The following is a 12,961-nucleotide window of genomic DNA, read 5'->3' as shown; positions in this document are numbered from 1 at the left end:
GTGTATCGTTCTTCACGGAGGCGATCGCATATCATCTGGAAGTGCCTGGATGCTGGGGGCAGACTCACCGCTGCCCCCCCCCCCCGGCAGATTCCAACAATCTCAAGGAGATTTGCACATAAGATAAATTGAAAACAGTTCAAAAACACAAACAAAAACCAAATAAATTTAAAACAGGACTAAAAACCTAAGAAACAGACACTCATGGTGAAAGACCCATTGGTCCAGCTTGGAAAGTCTGTTGGAGCCTGTTCTCCTTGAGAGTCCTCTGGGCAGCTGCTGAACTGTCCTCCCCTCCGCTGCCCAAAGAGAGGTGCCTCCTCACGCTGCCCCCCACAAGGGCCTGGGAAGAGGATGCCCCCATCCTTAGTGGCCCGACGGAGACTGGCCAAAGGTAAATGTGAGGCTAGCACCTTACCTTAGGGGGCAGCAGCAGGTGCTCTGATTTATTTTATGCACAAAAGTAGGATATCAATATTGAACTAAACACTATCATCCCCAGGCCCCCTCCCTTCTCCCTTCCCCCACCCCCTTCAAACAGAATCAGCCCCTGATCCACAAGGCAAATAGAAGGAGTGTGGCTGGCTCTCCAGGGACCTGCCTAAAGGCTCCTTTGGAAATAGAACACTGGGCTAGATGCACATTTGGTCTGTTCCAGCAAAGGCTGTTCTTGTGTTCTATATGTGGCAGAACTTGAAACTGATCTCGGGGGCCCTGATGCCTTGTTCCCTGCTCGTGCCTCCAAAGCAGCCTTCCGAATCATTGAGGAATGTTGCAGCTGCACACTTTAAGAGGTCTCTGTGTCAGTGTCATAAGCAGTTCCAATTGCTTGTTTTAAGGATTACTAAGAAGAGTGTGGCTCTGAAAAACAAAGAACGGAATGGGCAAATGTGTCCGACCCAGCCTTGTCGTTTTGGACCAATGTGGCTTTGCATCTGGCTGGCCCCGTTAGCCAAGGAGGCCTTGTTCCCATCAAACTGTCATTCAAGAAGGCATCTCCTTGCCTGCTTGCCTGCTGAGTTCCTTAAGGGCGAGAGTATTTATAGTGCACCCTCCTGCACCTGCCTGGGTCTGTAACTCAAGAGACTGAGCTCAGATACCAAGGCAAATGCTGGGAGCTAGACATTGTGAGCTAATGCCTTGAAATATCATGCAGGAGGAAGGGTTGTCTTCATCTTTCATTCTAAGGAGGGACCAAACCAGGCCCTTTACCATGAGGCTGAAGTTGGTTACTACTTCCGTGTGTGTGTGTGTGTGTGTGTGTGTGTGTGTGTGTGTGTGTGTGTGTGTGTGTGTGTGTGCCATGTTTGACAGTTTATGGCTCCCAAGGAGAGGCTAGCATCAGATGAAATTCTGTGCCATCTTATAGAGGACATACTCCTGTAGGTGTGGGTGTCTCATAACCACCACCTCTAATAGAACACATACTGCATCTACAAGACCGAGGGCAGAAATACAGGCTGTGAAAAGACTGAAATGGCCTCCAACAGCTGGTATTCAGCAACATTACTGCCTCTGTTCGTGGAGGTGGAGCCTAGCCGTCGTGATAGCCTTATCCTCCATTAATTTATCTAATCCTCTTTTAAAGCCATCCAAGTTGGTGGCCATCATTGCCTCCTGTGGGAGTGAGTTCCATAGTTTAACTATGGGCTGTGTGAATAAGTACTTTTTTTAAAAAATCTGTCCTGAATCTTCTAACAGGGAGGGGGAAAAGCTTCTCTCTCTACTCATTCTCATCTCACTAATGGTGCAGTGGTAAAACTGGAAGCATAGGAGGTCATCATTGTTGTTGTTGTTTAGTCGTTTAGTCGTGTCCAACTCTTCATGACCCCATGGACCATAGCACGCCAGGCACTCCTGTCTTCCACTGACTCCCGCAGTTTGGTCAAACTCATGTTCGTAGCTTCAAGAACACTGTCCAACCATCTCGTCCTCTGTCGTCCCCTTCTCCTAGTGCCCTCAATCTTTCCCAATATCAGGGTCTTTTCCAGGGAGTCTTCTCTTCTCATGAGGTGGCCAAAGTATTGGAGCCTCAGCTTCACGATCTGTCCTTCCAGTGAGCACTCAGGGCTGATTTCCTTCAGAATGGATAGGTTTGATCTTCTTGCGGTCCATGGGACTCTCAAGAGTCTCCTCCAGCACCATAATTCAAAAGCATCAATTCTTCGGCGATCAGCCTTCTTTATGGTCCAGCTCTCACTTCCATACATCACTACTGGGAAAACCATAGCTTTAACTATACAGACCTTTGTCAGCAAGGTGATATCTCTGCTTTGTAAGATGCTGTCTAGGTTTGTCATTGCTTTTCTCCCGAGAAGCAGGCGTCTTTTAATTTCGTGACTGCTGTCACCATCTGCAGTAATCAAGGAGCCCAAGAAAGTAAAATCTCTCACTGCCTCCATTTCTTCCCCTTCTATTTGCCAGGAGGTGATGGGACCAGTGGCCATGATCTTGGTTTTTTTGATGTTGAGCTTCAGACCATATTTTGCGCTCTCCTCTTTCACCCTCATTAAAAGGTTCTTTAATTCCTCCTCACTTTCTGCCATCAAGGTTGTGTCATCTGCATATCTGAGGTTGTTGATATTTCTTCCGGCAATCTTAATTCCGGCTTGGGATTCATCTAGTCCAGCCTTTCGAATGATGAATTCTGCATATAAGTTAAATAAGCAGGGAGACAATATACAACCTTGTCGTACTCCTTTCCCAATTTTGAACCAATCAGTTGTTCCATATCCAGTTCTAACTGTGTCTTCTTGTCCCACATAGAGATTTCTCATGAGACAGATTAGGTGATCAGGCACTCCCATTTCTTTAAGAACTTGCCATAGTTTGCTATGGTCGACACAGTCAAAGGCTTTTGCATAGTCAATGAAGCAGAAGTAGACGTTTTTCTGGAACTCTCTAGCTTTCTCCATAATCCAGCGCATGTTTGCTATTTGGAGCTCATCATGGCAGGCCCCATTGCCATGCCCTCAGGGAGAGGCCAAATGCAAGCACCTCTGTTGATCCTTTAGTACACAATTCCTCCTAAGAGCAGCACTGCATAGCATAACTCCCAGTTTATTAGGAACCAGCAGGACTGTAATCATATGCATCGCTTCCTGGGAGTAAGCATTATTGAACACATTGATGCTTAATTCTGACTGCATAGGTTCAGCTTGAAAAACACACTGAGACTTAAGAAAAGACCTTCAGATAGCTGAAAAGCAAACGTTAGCCTTGGATTTGAAATGGAAAACTTCTTGTAATGAAGCATGACCACTTACACTGCTCAGCTGAAACAGGAATTCCATCAAAGAAAAGGCAATATGTACCCAGCCCCTACTTAATCTCTCAATTTGTCTGCAAACACACCATACAGTCAAAGTACATTTCCCCCAAGAATCCTGGGAAATGTAATTTGTTCCTCACAGAGCAACAATTACCAGCATCCTTGACAAACTATAGTTCTCAGGATGCATTTCATTCGCTTCAAATTAATTGATTTTCAGAATTTTGTCTGGGCAGTTATGGCATTGGTTGGTCAGTAGCAGTCATTTAGTATTCCTTCTTACAGAGCATACATCAGACCTAATTATAATGATGGCGTATCCTGCATACTATGCCTACAGTGTATACTTATTTTAAGTGGAGAAAATGGCGCCCAGATTAGTGTTTCTGAGTAATGCGGTGTCTGTCTTTTTCTTTTCTTTTTACATTCTGCTGTCTCCTCAGTAATGTTCTAACAATGGCTATCAAAATAGCAGCTAGCAGCATCCCAGGGAGCGGGGCTGCAGTTCACGAGCTCAGTCTTTGTGTGTCAAAATGTTTACCTGCCCCCCAACCCTCTAGGGAACTGCAGGTATCACTAATCAAGTAGAATTGAAAGCTGGCCCAGGGAGGGCAGAGCTCCAGAATAGCTGGATAACAGGACAACGGCCAGAGAGGAGCTCCTGTTTCATCACCATCCATTTTGGCACTTGCTGGTCTGCCAGGACAATTGACAGAGCAGACAATGGGCTTTATTGCACACTAGACATTGGTCAGAGTTATTCTGAGGACTGGTTCAAACAGCCCTATTGTTTTCTTAGCCCATGAATGGAACCCACCTGAGTTGACTTTCTGCCAGTGTTGGGCTGCACAGTGTTGGGCCCATCTAGCTCAGTAGTGTCAACACAGACTGGCAATAGCTCTCCAGGGCTTCAGACAGGAGTTTGTTCCAGAGCCAGGGGATTGAACCTGAGATGTTTTGCATGCAAATAATGGGCTCTGACCACAGAGCTACAGCCCCTGGTAGGTAACTGCCTAGGCAGGATAAGAATAAGAGTTTGGCAGAATGTTAGGACTCTCAGCTTATCCACACCTCTGTTTGTCTTGCTGGGGAAGCCTTATTTCAGTGCTGAATCTGAGCAAACAGCCATCAGATTGATGGCTGTTTGTTCTGATTTAGAGCCAAAGAGTGGGTTTTCTGGGGGAAAGCAGTAGGGCAAAGGCAAAACTGCTCAGACCCATGCCCAGCCAGGAAGCACAGGACAAGCAGAAGTGTGGACAAGCCCTCTGTCACATGACAGGAAAGCCAGACCCAGTCAAGGAATCTAAGGGGACCCACAGCCAAGTCCTTGGGCATGCTGCAAGCTGTGGCTATGTGGGCAGCCTGAGCACAGCAACCAGCCACAAAGGGGAAGTTCACAAGGAGCCCAGACCTTCCAAGTGCCCCTATTTTCCAGGGATTTAGAGAATCCGTCCTGGTTTTTTATTTGATCCCGGAATGTCCCACTTTTCCTTAGGATGTCCCTATTTTCATTGGAGAAATGTTGGAGGGTATAGAGTTATCCAACCCCCGAGCCGCCTGAAGGCAATCCTGAATAGGGAAGTTTTTTTAATGTATAATGTTTTATTATGTCTTTATATATGTTGGAAACCACCCAGAGTGACTGTGGCAACCCAGTAAGATGTGTGGGGGTATAAATAGTAAAATGATCATTGTGGAATGGGACATCCCTGTTTTCATTGGAGAAATGTTGGAGGGTATGGGAGCCAGGTAATTTGTTGCAGGGTGTTGGAGTGGGAGGCAGTCAGAGCAGAGGGGTCAGTTCCCAAATCCCATTCTGACTGGGGTCAAAACCAATGAAGGAGCTGGGAGTCGGAACAGGGCAAGGGCAAGGGCTATCTATAGCTTAGTGTGCTGTGCAGGAGGAAGGCACCTAGTTCAAATCCTGATATCTCAAGATTTCTGTCTGAAACCCTGGGGAACTACTGTCAATCGCTGCAGACAAACTGAGTCAGGTCAGGGTTGGGGAACGTTTTTTTCTGCTCAGGGCAGTCTGTTGGGGGCCACATGCTGGATGCGGGTGGGGCCACCTTCTTTTCCATCTCTGCTGCCCTTTTCATTCCCCTTCCCTTGCCTCCCCCAGTGGGCTACTGAGGGAGGGGCAAGAAATCAGACCAAGAGCCACAATAAATTAGTCCTTTATGGTTGGCTCTCAGTAAGCCGAGGACAGTTTGTGCCTATTTGGGATAATTTTGTGTTCCTCTTGGACTAAAATGAGAGGCCTAAACAGAAGGAGGTGGAGAGCTAGAAACGAGATGGTCTGGTTTAGTGGACTTTGTTGCAGCCAACGGTGCTAATTTTCATTCTGAAACAATTGGTTTTTCATCATAAAATGATGGTGTGGTGTGTGAGTGGGCCTCACTAATGTGATCTTGGCACTGGGCAGGCCGGAAGTTCCATCAGGGCAAGGACTCACGTGCTGCAATGTTCATAGTGAGAACACTGGAACCTGACACAGTAACTCAAAATTCCACATGGCACCTCCTTCAGCTTGCAGATTTGAGACCGGCAGGACCAGATTTTTAAAAATATATTTTTGCTTAACGCTGGTGCTGCACTACATTTTCAGTGGTGAAAATGAGTTGATACTGTAAGTCTTGGAGTACCACAATGACATTTGTAATGCTAGAATTGCAGTGCTGTTTCTTGGCGCCCGGGGTGGGTGGGGGCACACACATGTGCCTGGGGGGGGGGGGTGGAGCACACTTGCCCAGCCCTTGCCGCCACCGCAGCCAGGCAGGTGCTCCTGCACTGGGTGGGGTGGGGAGTGTGCAGAGGGTGCTCGTCACCCTTCACTCTCACCAAGCCCCCGCCGCTGGACCAGGCAGGGTGCAGGAATTTCTGAGGGGTCTGGGGGAGCCTGGTTCACCCCCCCAATTATGCACCCAGGGCCACAGCCCCTCTGCCCCCATGCTATGCCACCGTAGAATTGCATCACAATAAGCTCCACCTTAAACTCAAAGCCTTTCTACGTAGCTTAGAGAGATTACAAAAGTTCAAGGACACATTTCCAGCTAGTCGAAAACAATGTACAATGTAGGGCTGGTGGGGGTTGTGGCCTGGGCAGAGGCCAAAGGGCCTGACAGAGACTGCTGGTGTCAAAGAGCAAGCAGTCAGTAAATCACACTGTTCAAAGTTGGAGTTAACTCATTATGAACCAAAACACCATCTTCACAGACTTGGCTGAGTGTCAGGCTTACTGAGCACAGCAGCTCATCTCTGGTTTCCCCCCATGAATCAGCTGCTGAGACTGAAAGTTGGCACCTCCCCACAGCCATCTAAGTCACCTCCTCTCCAGGGCTTTCCCCAAGCAATCAGAGGCTGCGCCTACATGAAGGCAACCTCTCCTCCACCCTTTTCATTCCTCTTCTGGTTCTGGGAGACAAAGCAGGAGGAGAGCTAGTCAGGGCAGGTGGGGAAAACACCTGTGACTCTTCACTAGCCTGATTCATTTCTGCCTCTTGGTCTCTCCCCCCCCCCACTTTTTGGCTTCAGCTTCTGCCTCTGACTTCTCTCTGCGACAGACTCCCCCAGCTCACTAAGCCCTGCTACTTCTTCAGCTTCCAATACCTCATTTCCCCAGTCTTCTCCCTCTTCTCCCTCTGACCACTCATCTTTGTCCCACCACCAGTCCCCGACCTCTGAGCCTTCTTCCCTTGGCAGTTTCCCACCCAATTCCTCCTACCATTCCTCTGTGTATACCCAGTCCATGACATTGGGGGGGGCACATTTGACCCCTGGAGGTAAAAACAGTAGCAACAAGTTATCATCCAAGAAAGCAATGTGGGCCCCACAGAGACTCAGATGTGCATAGCAGTGCTTTTTTCTTTAAAAAATGTTTAGGGGTACTCTCATTCTCCTACTCTTATTGAAATACTGCCCCTCAATGAGGCCAAACTTAGATTCACAAAATGTTTAGGGGTATGCATCCCCCTGCGTCCCCCCAGAAAAAAGCACTGTATAACAGCATAATATATTTGAGTTAAATTACCTTTTTCTTTAATGAAGGGTGTGTGGCCAACCAAGGTGGGTGAAGTTGTGCCAGGCAAGTCCAGTGCTTTTTTTCCTGGGGGGTGGGGTCTGAAGGGTACATAGTGGCACCTCTTTTTCTAGAAGAAAAGCAGAGTGCTAAAGGAGAAGGGATGGAGCTAAAGACAGAAACAGCTTTATCTGTAATATATTTTTCTCCTGCTTATTGCACTGGCCCCATTGGTGGGCTTGAGGCCAGTTTTTAAATTATCTGATTAGATGATTGAGGAGGACCAAGCAAGGGGCAGTGAAGCAAAGTTTATTGTTCCAAGTGGAGAATTTGGCCCAGATCTCAGATGATTCTCTGTCTGCATATGAATATTTGACATTTCTTGCTCACTGCTTCCATGTTGCGTACCAACTTTATAGCTCCTTCATTCCATTCTTACCAAGGAAAGGGGAGTTTTTGTTCTGTTCTGAAGATAATAGCCATCTGCTGGGGGAACAGCAGGTGAGATGTCAAGGACACCCAGGAAAAATGTTGATGCAATACATCTATGAATGAATACAACGAAGAAGGACTTGTATATTGTTTTCATAACGTTCTCTCAAAATTGGCAGAGGCATTCGTCCTGAGGTCATATCCAGACCAGTTTTGTGCCTTAAGATATTTTGGGCCTTCAAGATATTTTGGGCCCCTCCTGTGCTCTGGTTTCTGATCACAATTAGTAATAAATTAATGGATCAACCCACCAAAAAGGAGTGGAGTGGAGCAGAAACTGTTGGTGGCAAGGAAAAATTAGGTATAAAACGAGAATTCCCTGGATATGAAGATCTAACTTTGGGGCAAGTACTCTTCCGTGAGAGAACCAGCGGCAAAGTAAGGTCAGGTGGAACCCGGTGTGAAAAATTTATTGTCAACCCCCCCCCCCCCAATTGAAAATGGTTTGACTTTATTTCATATTTGGGGGGGGGCCTACAGCTGAGGGGCAGGACAGCGTACTCTTTGGCATTAACCCCTTCAAGCATGAATTAAGACTTAAACATGTTAGTTATATGAGGCTGATATCCCACAAAAATCATCAACATTGTGGAACTTTTCTCCACAGCTTTTCAAATGGGCAGGTCTCTTGCATAACCATGTATTACTTGGATTTGTAACAACATATGTTTAATATAGTAAGCACAGATTCAGTTATATTGCTGCTTTTGGGTCCCGTCTCCCCAAATAGACCATTAGAGTCACCTACAATTTTTATACATATAATAGATGATAGATAGATGCACCCATCCGTTCATATTAGTTAATCCATAGCTGGAAGAGATTTTGGCAGGTTGAGGATGGGAGTGGAAAGGAAGAAGAGCAAAATAGTTTTGATTCAGGTAGGGATGAATGAAGCAGCCAGTTTTGGTGCCCCTCAATTTCTCATTATTCCATTCTAAAGTTTCTGCATCTTTCTGAATAGGTGTGCATGCACACAAAAGCTCACACCAATGACAAACTTAGTTGTTCTCTAGGGAGCTACTGGAAGGAATTTTTTTTTTAATTTTGTTTCAACTGCGGCAGACCAACACGGCTACCTACCTGTTTCTGCTTACTCATGCCAGAATTCATTAGTATTTTAGTGTTCATTTCTCCAGTCCTGATATACACATTTTTGTTGCCTAGTATCAGTGCTGTTTTTCTGGGGGTATGCAGGGGTACACATACCCCTAAACATTTTGCGAGTCTAAGTCTGGCCTCATTGAGGGGCAGTATTTCAATATGAGTAGGAAAATGAGAGTACCCCTAAACATTTTTTTAGAAAAAAGCACTGCCTAATATACACATTTTTTTTGCAAACAATTTCCATAAATATAATGCATTTCTGCGTGCTGCTATGTTGATGCCCATAGATGTGGACACTTTACCCTAACAGACACATTTTTGAACACATTTTTTGGTTGGAGAGCTGCATTGCCCACCCCCCAAAAAAACCCCAGAGGTCTGCAAATATCAAAGGATGGTCTTTTTTTGTTTTGTTTTGCGAGGTTCAAATTAGGTATGTTTGCACTAAAAACCTCAGAACATCCTGGCTGCTGGACCAGGCCAAAGACCCACCTTCTCAGCATCCTGTTTTCATAGGGTCCAACCGGATGCTCTTGATGAGAACCCCCCCCCCCAAGGACCAAGTGGAACAGCAGTGGTCTCACCACTTGTGATTCCCCATACTGGTACTCAGAGGTAGGCTGCCTCCAACAATGGAGGCAGGACCTAGTCATCTTGGCTAATAGCTGTTGATACCTTATTCTCCATGAATTGGTCTAATGTTAAGGCCACCCAAGTTGGTGGTCATCACTGCCTTCTGTGGGAGAGAGTTCCATAGTTTCCTCTGTCCTGAATCTCCCAACTTCCACTGCCCACAAGTTGCAGCATTATAAGAGAGTGAGGGAGAAAGTGCTAAAATCTGAGCACAATCAAATTTCTCCTGCCTCCCTGCTTTGAGGGTTCCACCACAATAATGTCATTTATGGGTCAATGTTGTGGGCATTCCTTTCCCTTCCTAATATTTTTTGTGAGGTTTCCTTCTGCTTCCTATAAAAATATCTGGAACCACCCACTGGAGCTGACAATATTGTGTGTGCAAGAGGGACAATGGGTGTTTAATGAGGGTGGCTTTTGTGTTGCCAGGATTTTGCTTTTCAGGCTCCCTATCTGTGCTAGACAGAGCTGGGGCTTCCTGTCTAAATGGAATGTCTGCAAAAGGCCACTTGCTTTTGACAGGGCAGAACTGTATGTTCAGAGGGTACCAGAGTCTCTCCCATATGTAAAAACAGACCTCTGGCTCTTTTGGGGGGGGGGGTGTTGAAATAATTTTTTGAAATAGGGCAAGTCCTCAATCATTTTTTAAAAAATAAGATATTAAATAAACACACTAAAGAACAGTTGTTTCCCTACATGGTGTACTAAGGGCACAATCCCCAGTAAGTTTTCCTACTTATTGGAAGATTGTTCGCCTGTCTACATTCTAACCCCATCCTTACTCCTCCAAGGAATGCAGAGTGGTGTAAAATGGTTCTCTCACTGCCTCAAGTTTATAAATCACAACAACCCTGGGAGGTAGCTTAGACCAAGAGGTATTGATGGGCCCAAGGTCACCCACTGCACTTTATGGTTGGGGGAGGGGGAGAGGTCTGAAGCTGCATCCTTCCAGCTCTCATCCAACACCAGGGCAGGGATGGAGAACTTCTACCAGCGCCCTGCAGCATTGCCAAGGGTCAGGGGCTGTGGAACATCTGGAGGTCCATGCATCCCACCCTCCCACTCTAACAACTGAAGCAACCCCAAATAGTTTAAAGGGCCTGAGACAGAAGAAAACCCCAGATGGCAGCACCCTGCAAACCACAATCATTGGCAGAGGGCACAATCCATAAAAACATTATTGCTTTTCTTTATCAGATGAAAGATCCATCTAGCCCAGGATTATCTTCCCTGCCTCCTATGTTTGTTTCTCATGCATGGCATTCAGACATATACAGTGGTACCTCTACTTACGAATAACTCTACTTACGAATGTTTCTACTTACGAACAGAGCTCCGCCCGCCATTTTGGATGCAGTTTCTACTTACGAATTTTTAGATAGGGTTGCTTCGACTTACGAATTTTTTCTCCCAATGCATTCCTATGGGATTTGACTTACAATTTTTTTTCGACTTACAAATGTGCGTTCGGAACGCATTCAATTCGTAAGTCGAGGTACCACTGTACTGCTCCTCTACATGGAGGTTCCTTTTAGCTGTCATTCCTAACAGAAGCTGATAAACATGTTGCAGACCCTCCACGTGTCCCTATTTTCCAGGGACGTTCCTGATTTAGAGAAGCAGGCCCAGTTTCTGATTTGATCTCAGAATGTCCCGCTTTTCCCTAGAACGTCCCTATTTTCACTGGGGAAAGTTGGAGGGTACGGAGTTCTCCAACCCCCAAGCCATCTGAAATCAATCCTCTATAGGGAGGTCTTTAAAAAATGTTTTATTATGTTTTTTTATAAATGTTGGAAACCACTCAGAGTGGCTGGGGCAACCCAGTCAGAAGTGTGGGGTATAAATAGTAAAATGATCATTATGGAGTGGGGCATCCCTATTTTCATTGGAGAAATGTTGGAGGGTATGGTAGCCAGGTAGTTTGTTGCAGGATGTAAGAGCTGGACTGTTGGAATGGAAGGCATTCAGAGCAGAGGGGTCAGTTCCCAAATGCCATTCTGACTGGGGCTAATGGGAGTTGGAGTCCAGCAACATCTGGCGTAGCCTGTGGCTGCAGTTGGGCTACTACTGTATGGATTCCCCTCCCCTCAAGGACCTGCAGGGCTGCCTAGGTCTTCTGTGTGTCTGAGCAGGACAGCAAATAGGTGGAAAACCAACTCCTCCTCCTGGCTTTATAAGCCTCTCCGGAAAGCTGAGTTGCCGCAGCCAGACTCAGAGATACAGCGAATTCTCCGCACTCCAGCATCAGGCATGACAAGCATTCTTCTCGAGGCTATACCCGGCACGGACCTCTCACACAGAGTGCTAAAGACAATCTTTTAATCCTCTCCTCTCAGCACCAGCCCCAGAAGAGTACACAGGATCCAAACACAAACTCTGCCATGACCTCGCCTTGTTCCTGTAGTAGCTTCGGCCCCATTTGAGGTCGGAGGTGCCAATCAGCTGGCATTGCACGGTCTGGTCTTGGCAAGCAATTTTACTCTAGGGCGGCTCAGGGATATGTCCTCTAAAGAGCTTGCCCCTCTCTGAGAGAGGTGGAGACAGGGTTTGTGTGTGTGTGCTGAGATTCCACAGGAGCACAGAACATAATTCTGTTTGCTTGGAATCTCATCTTTCCTCCTCTCCCTCCTGGGGTCTGAATGTGCCTGTCCATGCATCAAAAGAATGTGTGAGGTGCTCACGCTACATAGCCCTACCATGGCCATGTGTGTGGGCCACACTCCTCACCCCCGGCTGCATGTTTGACAGCGATGTGAAGGGACTCCATGCACACATTCCAGCTCCTCTTGAACTTGAATCCATCCAGTGAAGATGGATGTTGGGAGATTTGGGACAGACAGGAGAAACATTTCCTTTATGCACAGCGTGGTGCTGTTAATATCTGGAAGCCTTCCACAAGAAGTCATGGTGGCCACCCACGGTATTTGGGTGGCTTTAAAAAGGAGATAAGGCAACAATAAAGCTGTCAGTAGCTACTAGCCACAATAGCTATGTTCTCCCTTCACTGCGGGAGGAATATGCCTCTGAAAACCATTTACTGGGAATTGCAGGTGGGCAGAGGGCTGTTGTGCGCATACTCTGCTTGTGGGCAATAATAATAATAATAATAATTTATTTATTTATTTATACCCCGCCCATCTGGCTGGGTTTTCCTAGCCACTCTGGGCGGCTGGCCACTCAGACATCTGGCAGGATGCTGGATTAGAGGGGCCACTTGCCTGATCCAGCAGAGCTCTTTTTATTTTCTTAGTGGTCCTGATCATAGCTGCCAAGTCTCCCGTTTTCCCCGGGAAATCCCCGTTTTTCCAGCTGTTCCTAGCTGAAAAAATGGATTTTTTAGTTTCCCCCCGGTTTATTCTGGCGCGCCGGCCATTTTGGAACTGGGCGGCGCATGCTCAGAAGCGACTTTTGATGCTGCTCTGCCCAGTTCCAAAATGGCT

Source organism: Zootoca vivipara, chromosome 14 (genome assembly GCF_963506605.1).
Source record: "Zootoca vivipara chromosome 14, rZooViv1.1, whole genome shotgun sequence".
NCBI lineage: Eukaryota > Metazoa > Chordata > Lepidosauria > Squamata > Lacertidae > Zootoca > Zootoca vivipara.
Note: the sequence above shows the minus strand (reverse complement) of the source record.